Here is a 12863-nt window from a genome sequence, read left to right on the forward strand (position 1 = left end):
GTGTTGGGGACACAAGAGACTTCTTGCTTTGTGGTTGCAGGGTTGCATGAGAGGGATATCTTTGACCTCTTCCTCCCTGAGTTCGATAAACCTTGGGTGATCCACTTAAGGGAAACTTGCTGCTGTTCTACAAACCTCTGCTCTTGGAGGCCCAACACCGTCTGAGGAAAAGGAGGGGGCGTAGACATCAAGCTATTTTAAGGCGCCGTTGCCGGGAGGAAAGGTAAAAGGTACTCACACTCGGATCTCGGCTACTAAGCTATTTTTCGATTGTAAGTACTCAAGCTATTTCCTTTAGATCCTGCAATTGCATCTTTTTGTTTCTTGTTTACACTAGTTTGGTATAATGGACAAGAATGAGCTTCTTATGCTATTTCCTGATTTAAAACATGGATTGTTTGATGCGAAAATTAAAAAACCTATGGAATCTTATTTGCATGCTGGTAGTAATATTAGTATGAACGCTTTGAACACCATTGTTGATAATAATATAGAAAGTTCTAAGCTTGGGGAAGCTGGTTTTCATGATCTTTTTAGTCCCCCAAGAATTGAGGAGGAAATTTACTTTGATGATTCTTTACCTCCTATTTATGATGATTATAATGATAGTAGTCTTTTGTTACCACCTGTTATGGAGGATGAATTTGATTATGAATACAATATGCCTCCTATATTTGATGATGAGAATAATAATGATAGCTACTTTGTTGAATTTGCACCCACTACAACTAATAAAATTGATTATGCTTATGTGGAGAATAATAATTTTATGCATGAGACTCATGATAAGAATGTTTCATTTGATAGTTATATTGTTGAGTTTGCTCATGATGCTACTGGACATTATTATGAGAGAGGAAAATATGGTTGTAGAAATTTTCATGTTACTAAAACACCTCTCTATGTGCTGAAATTTTTGAAGCTACACTTGTTCTATCTTTCTATGCTTGTTACATTATGCTTCTTGAATTTGTTTATTTACAAGATTCCTTTTCATAGGAAGCATGTTAGACTTAAATGTGTTTTGAATTTGCCTTTTGATGCTCTCTTTTGCTTCAAATATTATTTCTTGCGAGTGCATCATTAAAACTGCTGAGCCCATCTTAATGGCTATAAAGAAAGAACTTCTTGGGAGATAACCCATGTGTTATTTTGCTACAGTACTTTGTTTTTATTTTATGTCTTGGAAGTTGTTTACTACTGTAGCAACCTCTCCTTATCTTAGTTTTGTGTTTGGTTGTGCCAAGTGAAGCCTCTAATCGAAGGTTGATACTAGATTTGGATTTCTGCGCAGAAACAGATTTCTATCTGTCACGAATCTGGGCTGTTTTCTCTGTAGAAAAATCAGAAAAATATGCCAATTTACGTACGTGTTCCTCAGATATGTACGCAACTTTCATTAGTTTTGAGTTTTCTGATCTGAGCAACGGAAGTATTTATTAAAAATTTGTCTTTACGGACTGTTCTGTTTTGACAGATTCTGCCTTTTATTTCGCATTGCTTCTTTCGCTGTGTTGGGTGGATTTCTTTGTTCCATTACCTTCCAGTAGCTTTGGGCAATGTCCAGAAGTGTTAATAATGATTGTGTCACCTCTGAACATGTGAGTTTTTGATTATGTACTAACCCCTCTAATGAAGTTTATGAGAAGTTTGGTGTGAAGGAAATTTTCAAGGGTCAAGAGAGGAGGAGGATATACTATGATCAAGAAGAGTGAAAGCTCTAAGCTTGGGGATGCCCCGGTGGTTCACCCCTGCATATATCAAGAAGACTCAAGCATCTAAGCTTGGGGATGCCCAAGGCATCCCCTTCTTCATCGACAACATTATCAGGTTCCTCCCCTGAAACTATATTTTTATTCCATCACATCTTATGTGCTTTGCTTGGAGCGTCGGTTTGTTTTTGTTTTTTGTTTTGTTTGAATAAAATGGATCCTAGCATTCACTTTGTGGGAGAGAGACACGCTCCGCTGTAGCATATGGACAAGTATGTCCTTAGGCTCTACTCATAGTATTCATGGCGAAGTTTCTTCTTCGTTAAATTGTTATATGGTTGGAATTGGAAAATGATACATGTAGTAATTGCTATAATGTCTTGGGTAATGTGATACTTGGCAATTGTTGTGCTCATGTTTAAGCTCTTGCATCATATACTTTGCACCCATTAATGAAGAAATACATAGAGCATGCTAAAATTTGGTTTGCATATTTGGTCTCTCTAAGGTCTAGATAATTTCTAGTATTGAGTTTGAACAACAAGGAAGACGGTGTAGAGTCTTATAATGTTTACAATATGTCTTTTATGTGAGTTTTGCTGCACCGGTTCATCCTTGTGTTTGTTTCAAATAGCCTTGCTAGCCTAAACCTTGTATCGAGAGGGAATACTTCTCATGCATCCAAAATCCTTGAGCCAACCACTATGCCATTTGTGTCCACCATACCTACCTACTACATGGTATTTCTCCGCCATTCCAAAGTAAATTGCTTGAGTGCTACCTTTAAAATTCCATCATTCACCTTTACAATATATAGCTCATGGGACAAATAGCTTAAAAACTATTGTGGTATTGAATATGTACTTATGCACTTTATCTCTTATTAAGTTGCTTGTTGTGCGATAACCATGTTTACTGGGGACGCCATCAACTACTCTTTGTTGAATTTCATGTGAGTTGCTATGCATGTTCGTCTTGTCTGAAGTAAGAGAGATCTACCACCTTATGGTTAAGCATGCATATTGTTAGAGAAGAACATTGGGCCACTAACTAAAGCCATGATCCATGGTGGAAGTTTCAGTTTTGGACATATATCCTCAATCTCATATGAGAAAATTATTAATTGTTGTTACATGCTTATGCATAAAAGAGGAGTCCATTATCTGTTGTCTATGTTGTCCCGGTATGGATGTCTAAGTTGAGAATAATCAATAGCGAGAAATCCAATGCGAGCTTTCTCCTTAGACCTTTGTACAGGCGGCATAGAGGTACCCCATTGTGACACTTGGTTAAAACATGTGCATTGCGATGATCCGGTAGTCCAAGCTAATTAGGACAAGGTGCGGGCACTATTAGTATACTATGCATGAGGCTTGCAACTTGTAAGATATAATTTACATGATACATATGCTTTATTACTACCGTTGACAAAATTGTTTCATGTTTTCAAAATCAAAGCTCTAGCAGAAATATAGCAATCGATGCTTTTCCTCTATGGAGGACCATTCTTTTACTTTTATGTTGAGTCAGTTCACCTATTTCTCTCCACCTTAAGAAGCAAACACTTGTATGAACTGTGCATTGATTCCTACATACCTGCATACTGCATTTGTTATATTACTCTATGTTGACAATATCCATGAGATATACATGTTACAAGTTGAAAGCAACCGCTGAAACTTAATCTTCCATTGTGTTGCTTCAATGCCTTTACTTTGAATTATTGCTTTATGAGTTAACTCTTATGCAAGACTTATTGATGCTTGTCTTGAAGTACTATTCATGAAAAGTTTTGCTATATGATTCATTTGTTTACTCATGTCATTTACATTGTTTTGATCGCTGCATTCATTACATATGTTTACAATAGTATGATCAAGGTTATGATGGCATGTCACTCCAGAAATTATCTTTGTTTATCGTTTACCTGCTCGGGATGAGCAGAAACTAAGCTTGGGGATGCTGATACGTCTCCGACGTATCGATAATTTCTTATGTTCCATGCCACATTATTGATGTTATCTACATGTTTTATGCACACTTTATGTCATATTCGTGCATTTTCTGGAACTAACCTATTAACAAGATGCCGAAGTGCCAGTTGCTGTTTTCTGCTGTTTTTGGTTTCAGAAATCCTAGTAAAGAAATATTCTCGGAATCGGACGAAATCAACGCCGAAGATCTTAGAATCCCCGGAAGCATCCAGAACACACGAGAGAGGCCAGAGGGGGGCCACAGGGCCCCCAGATGATAGGGTGGCGCGGCCCACCCCCTGGCCGCGCGGCCCTATGGTGTCGTCGCCCCTTCGACCTTCTGACGCCGCCTCTTCGCCTATATAAAGGTCCCAGACCTAAAATCTCGATACGGAAAAGCCACGATACGAGAAACCTTCCAGAGCCGCCGCCATCGCGAAGCCAAGATCTGGGGGATAGGAGTCTCTGTTCCGGCACGCCGCCGGGACGGGGAAGTGCCCCCGGAAGGCTCCTCCATCGACACCACCGCCATCTTCATTAACGCTGCTGTCTCCCATGAGGAGGGAGTAGTTCTCCATCGAGGCTCGGGGCTGTACCGGTAGCTATGTGGTTAATCTCTCTCCTATGTACTTCAATACAATGATCTCATGAGCTGCTTAACATGATTGAGATCCATATGAGCTTTGTATCGCTACTAGTTGTGTGCTACTCATGTGATGTTATTAAAGTAATCTATTCCTCCTGCATGGTGTAAAGGTGACTAGTGTGTGCACCATGTGGTTCTTGTCGTAGGCTATGATCATGATCTCTTGTAGATTGTGGAGTTAATTATCATTATGATAGTATTGATGTGATCTATTCCTCCTTCATAGTGTAATGTGGGCAGTGTGTGCACTATGTTAGTTCTTGGTTTATTTTGCAATGATCTATTATGCTCTAAGGTTATTTAAATATGAACATTATTGTGGAGCTTGTTAACTCCGGCATTGAGGGTTCGTGTAATCCTACGCAATGTGTTCATCATCCAACAAAAGAGTGTATGTAGCACATATGAGAAAGAGTTATTTATTATGCGATCAATGTTGAGAGTGTCCATTAGTGAAAGTATGATCCCTAGGCCTTGTTCCTAAATACTGCTATCGCTGCTTGTTTACTGTTTTACTGTGTTACTACTGCTACAATACTACCACCATCAACTACACGCCAGCAAGCTATTTTCTGGCACCGTTGCTACTGCTCATATATATTCATACCACCTGTATTTCACTATCTCTTCGCCGAACTAGTGCACCTATTAGGTGTGTTGGGGACACAAGAGACTTCTTGCTTTGTGGTTGCAGGGTTGCATGAGAGGGATATCTTTGACCTCTTCCTCCCTGAGTTCGATAAACCTTGGGTGATCCACTTAAGGGAAACTTGCTGCTGTTCTACAAACCTCTGCTCTTGGAGGCCCAACACTGTCTACAGGAAAAGGAGGGGGCGTAGACATCACTGGTACACACACACAGCCTAGTAGCTCACAAGGCACTGTGCATGCAGCACAACACACACACAGCTCTGTGTGTCACCAAGAGAGGCCAGGCCTTGCTGTCGACCAGGAGATCAACACCAGGCTCATATAAAACCTTTTCCACCGCCAGATTCAGCAGTTCATCGGCAGACAGCAACTGGGTAAGTCACAAGAACACAAGAACACAAGAACAGGTTGAACAGCCACTGCTGTTCAACAAATCTTCACAACCACAGAACTGAATCCAGCACCACAGGCTTGCTAGGAGGAGCAGGGCAAGCATAAGATCATCACAGAAGCAAACCCTCTACACCAACACCCAATCTAGGAGCTGGAGTGAGGTATAAACAAGAAATCATGGGCAAACATCTGTTTTGCTCATAAATAAGCATGTGCATAACATATACACAAGCCAGAGGGTGTGATTACCCTGTGTGCATCATCATTTGGTGATCAAACCATTTGATGCTGGCAAAAAGGGAATTAAGCCAGAAGAAATCATCCCAGGGAAGAAATGGTCAAACCCATTGTGTTAACACTGAGGTAAACCAAAGAATCCAGCAAGGGAAGGATTCACAGCTAGCCTACCCAACTCACCTAGCACTACATGGTTTGCTAACCATCAGACAGATAGGCAACTTGTGCCTATTCTAGTTTGTCAACAGCAAAGAGCACTGGAAATCCAACAAGGATTGCCCAGTGATGTATCCACAAAGCCACAACAAGCCACAGAGAGGGGGAGCTACCCATGACAGCATCAAAGAGCTGCCAGGGCCATCTCAACCCATAACCAACACCTTAAGCCACCACATCATCACCCAGTAGGGTTCAGTAGTGGGCTAGGGTACCCAACCAGTGGTTGGCATCCATCTAGCCCTAACAAATTCATTGAAATGATCATCACTGCAAGCAGTTCACATCATTTATCCATCTAATAAAGCAAGCTAATACAGATAAATGAAATACACAAGTAATCAAAGCACCAGAGTCTTGCAGATGATCCAATGGATCATTGCAAGCATCAACTGATGCCTGAACAAGCACCATCACACACCAGGCCAAGCCTGTGTGATGCACACAACACACGAGAGAGCAACGGTGACGCACAGGCATGAAACAACATCTCTCACAAGCAACTGATGATCATATGATCATCAGAGCTTGCTAGCACTGGTTACAGATGGCTATAACCAAGCATATTAACAGTAATTAGCCAGCTACTGAAGAATTACAACCAAGCTATAACTGAATAAACAGATACTAAATTAATGACTTTATGATTGTATCCAGAAGCACATCAAAGGCATGATGTACCACTGGATCAAGTTACACAAGGAGAGCACACATCACTCATCACTGGATAGTGCTGTTAAGCCAATAACAATGCTCAATTGAGCATGTTCATGAAATTAAGCACAAGATATAGCACACCGGGAGACCGGCACTTGCCAAAGGCAAGGATCATGCATCATGATCAAGCCAGAGGCAAGTGGATGTATCCACAGGAGAGGCAGGAGCAAGATAGCAGCAGCAGTAACAATTAAAAATTGAGCACAACACCACAGCAAGCTCATGAGCTAGGGCTCATGAATTGCACAGCAACTGATAAAGAAGAACAGCACAGCGCAGAAGCTAGGAATAATTGCAGCAGCATACACAGAGCAGCATCACAGCAGCAGCACACGCGCATCCATGGCTAGCACAGCAGTAAGAGTGCAGCAACAGCACAGCAACACAGCACAGCAGCATATGCGCAGGCTAGCTAGGCGCAACAGCAGCGCATCAGCACGGCAGGCATCTCTACGAGGAGGGGCAGGTCCGTGACCAAGCTAGACGAAGAGGAGAAGGAGGAGAAGAGGTAGAGCAGGTAGAAAAGAGAAGGAGAAGCACATACCAGGGAGGAGGTGACCGACGGGGTCATGGCGGCCAAGGCGGCGCGCGCCGGAGCACGGCGGCACCAGGCCCGGCCAAGCCAAGCCTGGCGACCACCACCGCACCCTAGCGCTGCACCACGCGTAGGGGAGGCGCCTAGAGGAAGGGCCACGGCCTCTCCAACGCGCGGCGCCGGCGGACGCCAACGACCTGGCGCACTGGAGCGACGATGGCGAGTGAACGGCGACGCCCGCGACAGATCGGCGCGGACCATCTGGTTCGCCGTCGAACGGCGACCCAGATCCACAGCATCTCGTCGCCGGCGACGGCCTGAGGCGGCGGGGATAAATCGGCGACGGCAGAGGCGATTTTGGTCGCCAGAGCGAGGAGGGGATTAGGGTTAGGACACACGCGAGAGAGAAGGAGAGACTGAACGGGTTGGGCCAGACCAGGTGGGTCGGCCAAACCTGACCCTTTGGGCCACCTGACAGGTGGGCCCCAAGGGCATTTAGGTCATTTCACAATTCATATAAATACAGAAACTTTGAAATTAAATAAAAAATGCTTAGAAGCTCAGAAAAATAAATTAAAAATATGAAAATGGATCAGCATAAAATTCTCTATTTAAATAAAATACCAAACATAATTTTTGAAGACAATTAAGAATAAATCTTATTTTGATGATTTAAATAATAATTTAAATCACACATACTATTTTCAATAATGAAAATAAGTCCATTAATACAAATGGACTATCAAAAACACCTTGACAATATCTCAAGGTTGTATTTACCCTAAAACAAAGTATCCCTGAATTATTCTTAGTATTAACCTCTCACATGAAATTACAACGACATCAGAAGGAGGGAAAAACCCTAAAACTGGAATCATGCATAATTGCTTCTTTAACCATTGCCCTTATCGGACAATGATGCTATTTTTCAGAGACAGAGGACAAGGGTTAGTCCACACCTTCCAACTGCAAAACTTTGCAGTGTTCAGGCAAGTTCATCACTTGCTCATGTCATTCGAGTATTTCTATCAAATTACTTGCAAAGTATTATGGTTATCACTATTGCATAAAAAATCAAAACCACTACTTTCATAACTATGAATATGACTATGTGGTGGGCAATGGAACCATGGATTGTGTTGATATGGTGGAGGTTCCATTTCACGGGCTTATATCCATTTAGGATTAAACCACAAATGTCGCCAGTGATTCTTGTGCCGTAATACCCGTGTTAACCATAAGATCCGGAGTGGGACGGAGTAGTCAAAAGTGTTTCCACCTCTCGTTCATCAACGGATGCGCTTTACCGTAGACACTTGTATCTGTCAGGGCAAGCGGTTGGCTGGGGAAGCCTTAAGTCCCCACGGCATTGTCCGTAGACACTTGTCGCTCGAAGTGCAAGCGGTTGGCTGGGGAAGCCTTAAGTCCCCACGGTATTGCGATCTATGATGGGTTGCAGCTACCGGCGAAGGAGTTTGGTTCGATCACAAACTATCGTCATGGTCGGGGTCCACCCGTGAGTAGGAATAATGGGACCGGCGAGGACCCAGGGTCGGGGCATGCAACAAAGGGTGGGTGTTCGAGGTAACGGAGGAACATGATTGGCTAGACCTTATACCGGGCCTCACACCGAAGGAAGTGTGGGCGGGAAAGCTGCCCGGTTGGCACCAAGGTTAAGATCTCTTATGGGTAAAGCAACACACCTCTGCAGAGTGTAAAGAACTGTGACCTGTCACTCCCTGTTCCGGGATAAGGAACTGCGAACGCGGCCGGAAAGGAGCTCCATGAAGTTCTAGTAAACCGGTGAAGGCTGACGGACATAGCTCTTTGGTATAAAAGCAATCTCTTGAAGAAATGTTTATCAAAACTTGCATTGGTATTAGACTTTCTGGTCTAATATCGTAGCTAGTGCATTAAACACCTCTTATCTATAATGAACTTGTTGAGTACGCTCGTACTCATACCACTCTTAAATCCCATGCTTAGATTGTCTGAATCGTCTGGACGAGGACTACGACAACAATGAAGGAGCCGAGATCATCGGCTATGAAGAACCAGACCTCTCTGGAGGTATAGAAGGCGTAGACTACCTCATCGTCTACGGATCCGGGGAGGCTTCCGGAGGAGATCAAGCCTAGAGACATCCAGTAGTAGTAGTAACCGAGTAGCCCGAACTCTTAATATTTAGCTGCTCGAGGAAATAAATGTATAACTTAATGAGACTCTTATATGGTAAGCTAAGTTGGGTTCGCCTCGAACCCAGGAGTATTCCTCTTAGGACCCAAGAGGAGCTCCAAGACGACATGTGTATGATATTTGTAATAATAAATGAATGAGTTATGGACCTGCTATGTTCTGTTGTACTACTCTGAGGGATGTAATATTTGCGGAATGGTACTTCGTGAATGTTATATCAACGACTGGCATACTACAACGTGCAGTGGTATGCAGGGTCACCACATTTTTGTACATATACTCATCCATGTGAGCATTCTTAGTTGGTTCATGTGAGGTATATGTCATTTAAGAAAGTCTAGTAGTTCATGATTTCTCATGTTTAGCTCCAGTTTATTAATATGAGTAGCATGTCATGGATGTTTGTTTGCATTGTTTTATTCATAAATAGGTATGCCATTGTGGTATCCTCCTCTGAATAATTCATTTGAATCGACTTGGCACATGCTCACGCATGCATATGACTGAACAAAAGTCAATTAAAGCCTCGATGATTTACTTTGCTTCAGAGTTCTTGTATCACTTTTATGCCTCCGTTAATTTATTTTGCCGCAAGCATGATTATGACAGTTACTGCTCTCTTGATTGTCGCTTGATGACCCACAAGTATAGGGGATCGCAGCAGTCTTCGCGGGTAGTATAACCCAATTTATTGATTCGACACAAGGGGAGACAAAGAACACTTGGAAGCCTTAACAGCGGAGTTGTCAATTCAGCTGCACCTGGAAACAGACTTGCTCGCAAGAGTTTATCAGTAGTAACAGTTTTATAGCAGTAGCAGTAGTGAAATAACAGCAGCAAAGTAACAAAGACAACAATAGTGATTATAGTAAACATCAGGATTAAAATACTGTAGGCACGGGGACGGATGACGGGCGTTGCATGGATGAGAGAAACTCATGTAACAATCATAGCAGGGCATTTGCAGATAATAATAAAACGGTATCCAAGTACAAAGCAATCAATAGGCACGTGTTCCAATTATAGTCGTACGTGCTCGCAATGAGAAACTTGCACAACATCTTTTGTCCTACCAGCCGGTGGCAGCCGGGCCTCAAGGGAATCTACTGGATATTAAGGTACTCCTTTTAATAGAGCACCGGAGCAAAGCATTAACACTCCGTGAACACATGTGATCCTCACATCACTAACATCCCCTCCGGTTGTCCCAATTTCTGTCACTTCGGGGCCATTGGTTCCGGACAGCGACATGTGTATACAACTTGCAGGTAAGACCATAAACAATGAATATCATGATGAAATAATAACATGTTCAGATCTGAGATCATGGCACTCGGGCCCTAGTGACAAGCATTAAGCATAACAAGTTGCAACAATATCATCAAAGTACCAATTACGGACACTAGGCACTATGCCCTAACAATCTTATGCTATTACATGACCAATCTCATCCAATCCCTACCATCCCCTTCGGCCTACAGCGGGGGAATTACTCACACATGGATGGGGGAAACATGGTTGGTTGATGGAGAGGCGTCGGTGGTGATGATGGCGATGATCTCCTCCAATTCCCCGTCCCGGCGGAGTGCCAAAACAGAGACTTCTGGCTCCCGAGACGGAGTTTCGCGATGTGGCGGCGTTCTGGAGGCTTTCTGGCGACTTCGACTTCTCTCCGTGCGTTTTTAGGTCGAAGGCAATAAGTAGTCCGAAGGAGGGCGTCGGAGGCCAACCGAGGGGGCCACACGATAGGGCCGCGCGGGCCCCTCCTGGGCCGCGCCGCCCTATGGTGTGGGGCCCTCGGGCCTCAACCTGGCTTGTCCTTCTGGCTCCGCCAATATTCTGTGAAAATAGGGCCTTCTGCATAAATTCCGAGGATTTTTCTGAAAGTTGGATTTCTGCACAAAAAGGAGACACCTGAACAGTTCTGCTGAAAACAGCGTTAGTCCGTGTTAGTTGCATCCAAAATACACAAATTAGAGGCAAAACAATAGCAAAAGTGTTCGGGAAAGTAGATACGTTTTGGACGTATCAACTCCCCCCAAGCTTAGCTTATTGCTTGTCCTCAAGCAATTCAGTTAACAACTGAGCGATAAAAGAACTTTCTCGAACACATTTGCTCATATGATGTATATATTCTCATGCTATGGCTAACACTTAGGCAGTTCATAATGAGATGCATACAAATAAGATCATCTAACAGCTATGTCAATCATGGAGAGGTACCAACAATTAATAATAAGCATCATGAATCATGTATATAAGCAGGATTGCAATGTTCATAAGAGAGTATGATAAAGTGGTATCTCGCTTGCCCATATTTGATTAGCAAAACATAAATGCTCAGGCACCTCTGAAGTTCATAGAAAGACTAGAAGTAGTGATTGTCAAAGATAAAAGCATCAAAGTTATACCACAATCAATCATATTTTGGGACAAGCATATTATACTAAGAATGCCAGTTGTGCTCTCAAGATAGTGCTCAAAGAAAGAGTGGATACACAACATAAAAGTAAAAGATTGACCCTTCGCAGAGGGAAGCAGGGATTAACATGCGCTAGAGCTTTTCATTTCTAAAACAGGAGTAAAATTAGTTTGAGAGGTGTTTGTTGTTGTCAACGAATGGTAATGGGTACACCAACTACCTCGCCAACCGGACTTCCAAGAGCGGCTCCCATGAATTATTTTTATGTTTATGTGGCACTCCCTCCAACCTTTCTTTCACAAACCATGGCTAACCGAATCCTCGGGTGCCTGCCAACAATCACATACCATGAAGGAGTGCCTTTTTGTTTTAGTTTTATTATGATGACACTCCCCCCAACCTTTGCTTACACAAGCCATGGCTAACCGAATCCTTCGGGTGCCGTCCAACAATCACATACCATGGAGGAGTGTCTATTTAGGTTAATTAATTTGGGACTGGGAATCCCATTGCCAGCTCTTTTTGCAAAATTATTGGATAAGCGGATGTGCCACTAGTCCATAATGAAAGTCCGTCAAGAGTAAATGACAAGGTCGAAAGTTAAACACCACATACTTCCTCATGAGCTATGAAACATTAACACAAATTGAGAAGCATTTTGAAGGTTTTAAAGGTAGCGCATGAGAATTTACTTGGAATGGTTTGAAATGCCATGCATAGGTATTTATGCTGGACACTTTGGAATAACTTGGTTTTCAGGGGTTTGGAAGCACGAGCAGCGTTCCCGCTCAGTACAAGTGAAGGCTAGCAATAGACTGGGGAGCGACAAATCAAGAGAGCAGTAACTGTCATAATCATGCTTGCGGCAAAATAAATTAACAGAGGCATAAAAGTGATACAAGAACTCTGAAGCAATGTAAATCATAGAGGCTTAATTGACTTTTGTTCAGTCTTATGCATGCGTGAGCATGTGCCAAGTCGATATAAATGAATTATTCAGAGGAGGATACCACAATGCCATACCTACTTATGAATAAAACAATGCAAGCAAACATCCATGACATGCTACTCATATTAATAAATTGGAGCTAAACATGAGAGATCATGAACTACTAGACTTTCTCAAATGACATATACCTCACATGAACCAACTAAGCATGCTCAC

This window comes from Lolium perenne, chromosome 4 (assembly GCF_019359855.2).
Source record: "Lolium perenne isolate Kyuss_39 chromosome 4, Kyuss_2.0, whole genome shotgun sequence".
Lineage (NCBI taxonomy): Eukaryota > Viridiplantae > Streptophyta > Magnoliopsida > Poales > Poaceae > Lolium > Lolium perenne.